We start from the raw sequence: 7808 nt of genomic DNA, 5'->3' as shown, positions 1-7808 counted from the left end.
TGGCATTATGCCTGGTTGTATTTCTTCTAAGACTGACTTGTTCGTTCTTCTGATAGTCCGTGGTGTATTCAATATTCTTCGCCAACACCACAATTCAAATGTATAAATACTTCTTCTGTCTTTTTCCATTGTCCAGCTTTCACATGCATATGAGGCAATTAAAAAGATCATCACAGAAGAGTATATAACAATAGGTATCTGTAAAATAAAAATGTAGCTTTCTCTTTTTTGTTGTTTATTGTTGTAGTTTAAGTGAAAGTTTACATTTCAAGTTAGTCTTTTATACAAAAATTTATACATACATTGTTATGTGACCCTAATTGCTCTCCCTATACTGTGACAGCACACTCTTCCTTTCCACCCCGATTTCTGTGTCCATTCAACTAGCTCCTGACGCTCTCTGCCTTCTCAACTCACCTCCGAACAAAAGCTGCCCGTTTAGACTCATGTATCTACTTGAGCTAAGAAGCACACTTTTCACGAGTATCACTTTATGTCCCACAGTCCAGTCCAGTCTTTGTCTGAAGAGTTGGCCTCAGAAATTGTTTTAGTTCCGGGCTGACAGAGAGTCCAGGGACCATGCTTTCTGGGGTTCCTCCAGTCTCAGTCAGACCATTAAGTCTTGTCTTTTTACTAGAATTTGAGTTCTGCACTCCACCTTTCTCCTGCTGCATCAGGGACTCTCTGCTGTGTTCCCTGTCAGGGTGGTCATTGGTGGTAGCCGGGCACCATCTAGTTCTTCTGGTCTCAGGCTGATGAAGTTTCTGATTTATGTGGCCCTTTCTGTCTCTTGGGCTAATACTTCCCTTGTGTCTTTGGTGTTCTTCATTCTCTTTACTCCAGGTGGTTGGGACCAATTGATGCATCTTAGATGGCTGCTTGCAATCTTTTAAGACCCCAGACACCCCTCACCAAAGTAGGATGCAGAACATTTTCTTAATAAGGTTTGTTATGCCAATTGACCTAGATGTCCCCTGAAAGCATGGTCCCCCGACCCCCACCCCTGCTGCTCTGTCCCTTGAAGTGTTTGATTGTATTCAGGAAACTTCTTAGCTTTGGTTTAGCCCAGTTGTGCTGACTTCTCCTGTAGTGTGAAAATGCAGCTTTCTCTTACAGCCAACTTTCTCTATTACTGCCTTGCCAAGTAGAAAACAGCATGCTGTCCATTTTCAGCTAATTTTTTTTAAAATAGCAAAAGTTTACACTGTTGAGTACTTTCCTGGTTGTATAGGACATTTCATCCAATTTATCTCTTGTAATCATCACAAAATCCTTTGGCAGTGGGAGAAACTGAATTCACATTTACTAATTGCACCCTAAATGCTGTCACCAGGTCACACAGGGCTGATATCATGAGCTCAGGACCGATGCAGTTGCAGGGGCCTCATGCTCAGAAGGAGGCCCTTGCTTGGAGTTTAATGATCTATAGTCACCATTTTAAGTTCTCAATAATTTTTTATTTGATTTGTGTTGTGTAAAGCAAGTCTAATGGGACGACGGAGCATGACAGGGGTCGTGGAGCCTCAACCAACTCCCGGGATACAGTGGGTTCTTGACCACGTGCTCCCTGCACCTGTGCATTGACTGCTGCTGCCCTCCACCCTCCGTGGGGGCTGGAGTGTGAATGAGCGGCCTTCCATCCCCTATGTCAAGTGATGCAGGGGGTGAGGTCCTGACCGCTGAGGGAGGGTCTGCACTTCCCTGAGGAGATCCCTGTGCCTGAGGGAACGTGACATTGAATAACAAAGTAAAACACCATGGCAGCTCAAGAGAGAGACCACCAGATAAAGATAGCTTTTTCTTTCTTTTAAATATTGTGTTTTCAGTTAAGGTTTACACAGCAGTTTATGCTTCCATTCAAAAATTTCTACACAAATTTTCTAGTGACGTTGGTTAAATTCTTCACAGTACGTGAACATTCTCATCACGTATTTCTGTTCTGGTTGTTCCATTTCCATTAATTTAGTTTCCTTACCCTTTACAATCTCGTCGTCGTCATTGTTGTAAAGTAATTGTTGACTGTTTGGTTTCATGTAGGTGACTTTTTTTTTAAAGAAGCACAGTACTTATGGGTGATATTCATTATTTTGTGAGCCAGTCTGTTACTTAGCTACAGCTTTTTGAACAAGGGGCCGGGCATTTCTATTTCACACTGGGACCCACAAAATAGGTAGACCTCACAAATACTGTCTCATTTAGCTCTTACGTAACTGAAGCAATTTTACAGGTAAAAGAGAATCCAGCTGATACACAACTGATAACTACTGCAGCTGAAACTTAAGCTCGAGTCTTCTAAATTCAGAGGAGTTTTTCACCTCGCCAGATTGCCAGGAAAAATGTACGCGACAACATTGCACGGTAAGTGAAACAACTGTCTTTTTTGTTCTATATTCAAGGGACAGAGATATGATTCTTCTGACTTAAAGAGGTATTTGTATTTCTCAAGTGGATTTAACTAGGCTGATTTTATTCATCTTATTAGGTAGATTTTTTTTTTTTTTTTAAGTAAAAAAACTGTTTGCTTAGGAACTTCCAGTCCGTGCCATAGATTCACCTGACTCAAAATAAAATGAATTGTTGGATTGTTTACCGGTTGGCTTTGTGCATGGACCTTGCCTCTGTCGGTGCCATGTCCAATGTCTAAAGCTGTGTGCAACCTGGTCTGCTTACTGCAGGTTAAAATATAAGCCAGCTTCTGATTTGCCCCACATAATAGGTAAACCTTAGATACTGTTAGTTCCTGTGTGAATCAGTCTCTATAAAGTTTTTTAGAGATAAACATAATTTTTCTGGTATTCAGAGGATGGTGAGCCTGTGAGAATCACAACCACCCTGTTCTTTTGAAGGCTTAAGTTGTAAAAAACAACTTATTTTTTTTGTGTTTTTTTTTTTTTTTTTTTTGATGAGCAGAATCTTTACCTTTAATAACTTTTTTTTTAAAAAAACAAGTGGGCACTTCATTTCTGCATTGTTTTTACAAGCTGGCTAATAACTGATCAGTTGTGAGAGCCAACTACTTCTAAGCAAGCCCTAGTGTAAAATCAACACATTCTAAGTATGGAAAGTTTAACGTAGACATTGGACTTTTAAAGTGACAATCTTCAAAATTCCCCATGTTCTATCATATTGTATAGCTGAAAATTCATTTACCACTTATAAAGTATTTTGTTCATTCCACCAGAATTTTTGCTTCCAGTCTCCTTCAGTTTCCTTCTTTCATACCGTAGAGTGGATCCACAAGTTTATTGTGCACATGCATTTAAACCTTTAAAGTATTTCACAGTTTTAACTCTTAATTCTAAAGTAGCATCTTCATGTTCGGGGATGATGCTGGAAAGCTGAAACAGTCCACTTGTGATTGACTCCTTCTTCTATTGCTTTGCACAGGGCAAATGCCTTGTGTGCACCTGTTACGAGGATCATTACTTCTCTAGCATCCATCACTGTCCCCACACCAACTGTTAGAGCCATAGTTGGCACTTTCGACAAATCTCCATCCAAATATTTAGCATTTGCCAAAATGGTGTCCATTGCTAGAGTCTTTAATCTTGTCCTTGATACTAAACTGGATCCTGGCTCATTGAAAGCGATATGACCATCTGGACCTATTCCTCCAACAAAAAGATCTATTCCTCCAGCTTCTTTAATTTTCTTTTCAAATGTATCACATTCTGCTTGCAAATCTGCAGCATTTCCATCAAGGATATGAGCATTATTAGGATCTATATCAATATGCTTAAAAAAGTTATTCCACATATAAGAATGATAGCTTTCAGGATGATTTCTGGGAAGTCCTACATATTCATCCATGTTAAAGGTCTTCACATATTTAAAAGAAAGGTCTCCATTCTATTAGTTTTTTGTAACATCCTGAAGGTGTACTCCCTGTTGGTAAACCCAGGGTAAAATATCTATCCTGCCCAGGCTTGAACTGAATGATGCGATTACAGATGTATTTGGCTGCCCATTCACCAGCCAAGTCATAGTTATCAAGAATTACAAGCCTCATTATGATGATACGCAGCTTCCAGAACAAGAAGTTCAATCCCGCTGACCCACCGGCTCCTCCGAAGCTGGAGCAGCAGAAATGATCAACGCCCAACAACCAACCGGCAACCGCCTGTGTGTGAGTGTTTTTAACTTAGAAAATTTGGTTAATACTTTCCTTAAAATGGACAATCTTAAGAGTTTTTAAAAATACCTGTAGAGCGCATCAAAGATCACAAAGGACCTTTTTTTTTTTTTTGTGGTGAAAATATACGCAACAAAACATAAAGTGATTCAACAATTTCTACATGTATAATTCAGTGATATTGATTACATTCTTCATATTGTGCAACCATTCTCGAGATTCAAAAGGGCTTTTAAAGCAACTTTGTGAAGTCAATGTTATGAATCTGATTTTACTGATGATATATTGAGGTTCAGATGAGAATGTCATGCAGTAAGGGAAAGCCAGGACTCTAATTCTTAGCCAATGCTTTTATCACAATGATATACCTTCTTCCTAGAAGCACTAATAGAGGTCAAGGGCCCAGGCTTACATGCTAGATGCATCGCCATCTTAGAAAAGCACATTTTCCAACTCTTTCAGTTGCTTGTTTTCTGTAACACTGTGATATTAAAACCTGACAAAGACATTACAAGAAAATAATTTTATAGAATATATCACTCATGACCATAGATGTAAAACTCTTCAGGAAAATGTTAACAAATCAGAATCAGCAATATATAAAAAGAATAATACATCATGACCAATTGGAGTTCACCTAAGCCCCATTTCATTTAGGACTAATAACCAGAATATTAGTTGAACCACTCTACAGCCTTTAAGAGAGGAAAAGAAATAAGTGTTCTAACTGGTGTAGCTGAAGAGATACTCAAACTGAACAGTTCCCCCTCAGAGGTGAGTCCTTGGGCAAGTCAGATACAAAATGTAAGACAGTTGGGCTCTTTTGAGAGCACAGAGATGGCAGTCACTTTTAGGGTGATGATGGGATGTGTGGGATTTACCATCCCTGTAGACTGCCTACTGGCCTGGCCTCTGGGATGTCACTTTGTAAGTTAGAAATTAATCCCTTTAACCCTGAACACTGCTAAAATTCTACTGTGGGTTTATGTACAAAGTGGGATCATAAAGTGGAGACATAAATTGTCTATGTATTCATGGATATTCCCATGAATACATAGACCATTTATGCTGGTTGCCTTGGTAACCTAAGAACACTTTAGAAGAGCTCCAAATAGACATGAGGCAAGGACACCAGGGCCAAGGTCTGTCAGAATACTGCCTTCTGTGCTCAGGTTTTCCCTGAGCACATTCATATATGAAACACAAAATCCCAAGACCATAATCAGGAAGCCCATGTAGCACTCAAGGTGAGACCAAAGCACTGATCTGGTGTGATTTGCCTCAGTATAAAAATCTGTAGTCTTTGTTTCCCATCACACAGTCCCACCATTTGGAAGAAGAAAGCACATAGAATTAGTATAGTTCTTGTCCAGTTCACTTGCTGCCTCCCTGAAAGATATGATTAAAAAGTCATGAGAGGTTATTTTTTCACAAACACACCAAAGCTTAGCTTTTTGTATAATAGCTCTCCTTCAGGGGGATGAGGGCCCAGCTATTGTTCAAAATATAAATGGTGCTTATGGTACTGCTTTTTGAAAAATACCTTCAGAGGCAGTCACTAGAAATATGAGAAAATCAATCTGATTACTATTTTTGGTCACATTTCAAGCTGTTTGTTTGTTTTTGACTAAAAATTGCACTCTGTATTGCTTATCTCTCCCTAGTGCCCAATACATACTGGTAGTCCAGAAAGTGTTTAATAAATGACACATTGCATTGGGCAAATCTGCTGTAAAAGACCTCTTCAAAGTATTAAAAAGTAAAGATGTCACCTTGAAGATTAAGGTGCACCTGACCCAGGCATGGTCTTTTCAATCGCCTCACTTGCATGTGAAAGCTGGATAATGAGCAAGGAAGACTGAAGAAGAATTGACGCCTTTGAATTGCAGTGTTGGCGAAGAATATTGAATATATCATGGAGTGCCAAAAGATTGAACAAACCTGTCTTGGAAGAAGTGTAGCCAGAATGTTCCTTAGAAGCAAGAATGGCGACACTTTGTCTCACATACTTTGGATATGTTATCAGGAGGGATCAGTCCCTGGAAAAGGACATCATGCTTGATAAACTACAGGGTCAGTGAAAAAGAGGAAGACCCTCAACAAGATGAATTGACAGTGTCTGCAACAATGGGCTCAAGCATAGTAATAGTCATGAGGATGGGCTGGACCAGGTAGTGTTTCATTCTGTTGTACATAGGGTCACTATGAGTCAGAACCAACTTGATGGCACCTAACACAACAACAACAAATGTTCAGTTATCCATCCACCTCCATCAATGGATTTTTCCAAAATCAAATCTACCTTTAAAGGTGAATACTCACCACAACCAGAAAGTCAAAAGCATATTCAGCAGAGTCTAGATGGGTTTTCAAAAAGGCATCCTAGAAATTTGTAAGCCATTGGGGTAGTTACTTGGCATCCTGATGGGACCATTTTGAAGGAGATACTATTTACTTGCTGTCCACTTTGAAGTGGACAATATTCTCTTGATGTGGTGGTTTTAAATCATAACTGCAAGTTCTTTGACATTTTTCCCATGAGTTGGGGTTTATGTCTCCTTTAAAAGTAGGTGGGCTGTGATTGCTTTGACCAATAGAGTACAGTGAAAGTGTTGCTTTGTGACTACCAAGGATAGGTCATAAAAGGTCATGCAGTTTCTGCCTTGTTAATTGGAATATTCATTTTGGAGCCTTTATTTGCCATGTAAAAAGTATGACTACCCTGACTCACTAGGCTGTGAGGAAGTCCAATACACATGGAGAGGTCAAGTGTAGACACATCAGTCAACAAGCCAAATTGAGGCCAGCCTTTGAGTTATGCCAGCCCAAGCATCAGATATACGATGGCTAATTTTATGTGTCAACTTGGCTAGGCCCAGTTGTTTGGTCAAACACTAGTCTAGAGATTGGCTGGTTTGTTCTACTTGCACTGGGCAAAATGAGGAAAGAAAAGGATAAGGTCTGGACTTCAGAATCCTAGCTCAACCACTGCATAAATGACTTGAAAGTTTCTATGTCTATCCTGAAAGAAAACATTATCTCCTGTAGCGACAGACCTGAGGTTGCTGAAAACCAAACTCCGAGTCTCATTCTCTGAGTGGCTGAATTACAATGCAAATTGAATTCCCAACCTTACAAAGGTTTGCTGTTAAAATGAGGGCATTGACTGGGAATAAGTATAATCCTGAAAATTAGAATGGGGACATATAGGCAGATTCTGATGAAGCTGGCAAAGTTGAACCCATAAATTCTGCTGAGTCGTCTTTGCCAGTCCTTTCACCCCCATCTGAGGAGATTCACCCTATTTTATCTGAGGGACCTGCAATGGCCACCCTTGAGGTAGTTGCCTTGCAAGGCACTGCTGATTCTACTCAGGATCCACCCCTACTATCCTTCTTTGTTTCTAGGCCCGTAACTAGTCTCATGTCCCAACAGACCCTGAAAGGTGAGGTACTACACTCGAAAAGAACTTCGTGATTTTTTCCAATTTATACAGACATGAATCTGGAGAATATGTGGGAAAGAATATTAAGGGTGTGGGATAATGGTGGAAAGAACATAAAGATGGATCAGGCTGAATCTACTGGATATGTGTCCACTAAGCAGAGATTCTGCATTCAGTGTTTCAGCTTTAAGAGTTAGAAAGGGCTCTAACAGTTTGGTTGGTTGACTGAAA

At 39.8% G+C, this 7808-nt stretch overlaps 1 pseudogene; it reads right to left on the bottom strand.

The window, feature by feature from the left end:
* Nucleotides 1–3312: 3312 nt before the first annotated feature.
* Nucleotides 3313–3958, bottom strand: LOC101354196 (glucosamine-6-phosphate isomerase 2 pseudogene; annotated as a pseudogene).
* Nucleotides 3959–7808: the final 3850 nt, after the last annotated feature.

This window comes from Trichechus manatus, unplaced genomic scaffold (assembly GCF_000243295.1).
Source record: "Trichechus manatus latirostris isolate Lorelei unplaced genomic scaffold, TriManLat1.0 scaffold00099, whole genome shotgun sequence".
NCBI classification, from domain to species: domain Eukaryota; kingdom Metazoa; phylum Chordata; class Mammalia; order Sirenia; family Trichechidae; genus Trichechus; species Trichechus manatus.
The sequence above is the reverse complement of the archived record's forward strand: the minus strand, read 5'-3'. Positions and strand labels throughout refer to the sequence as shown.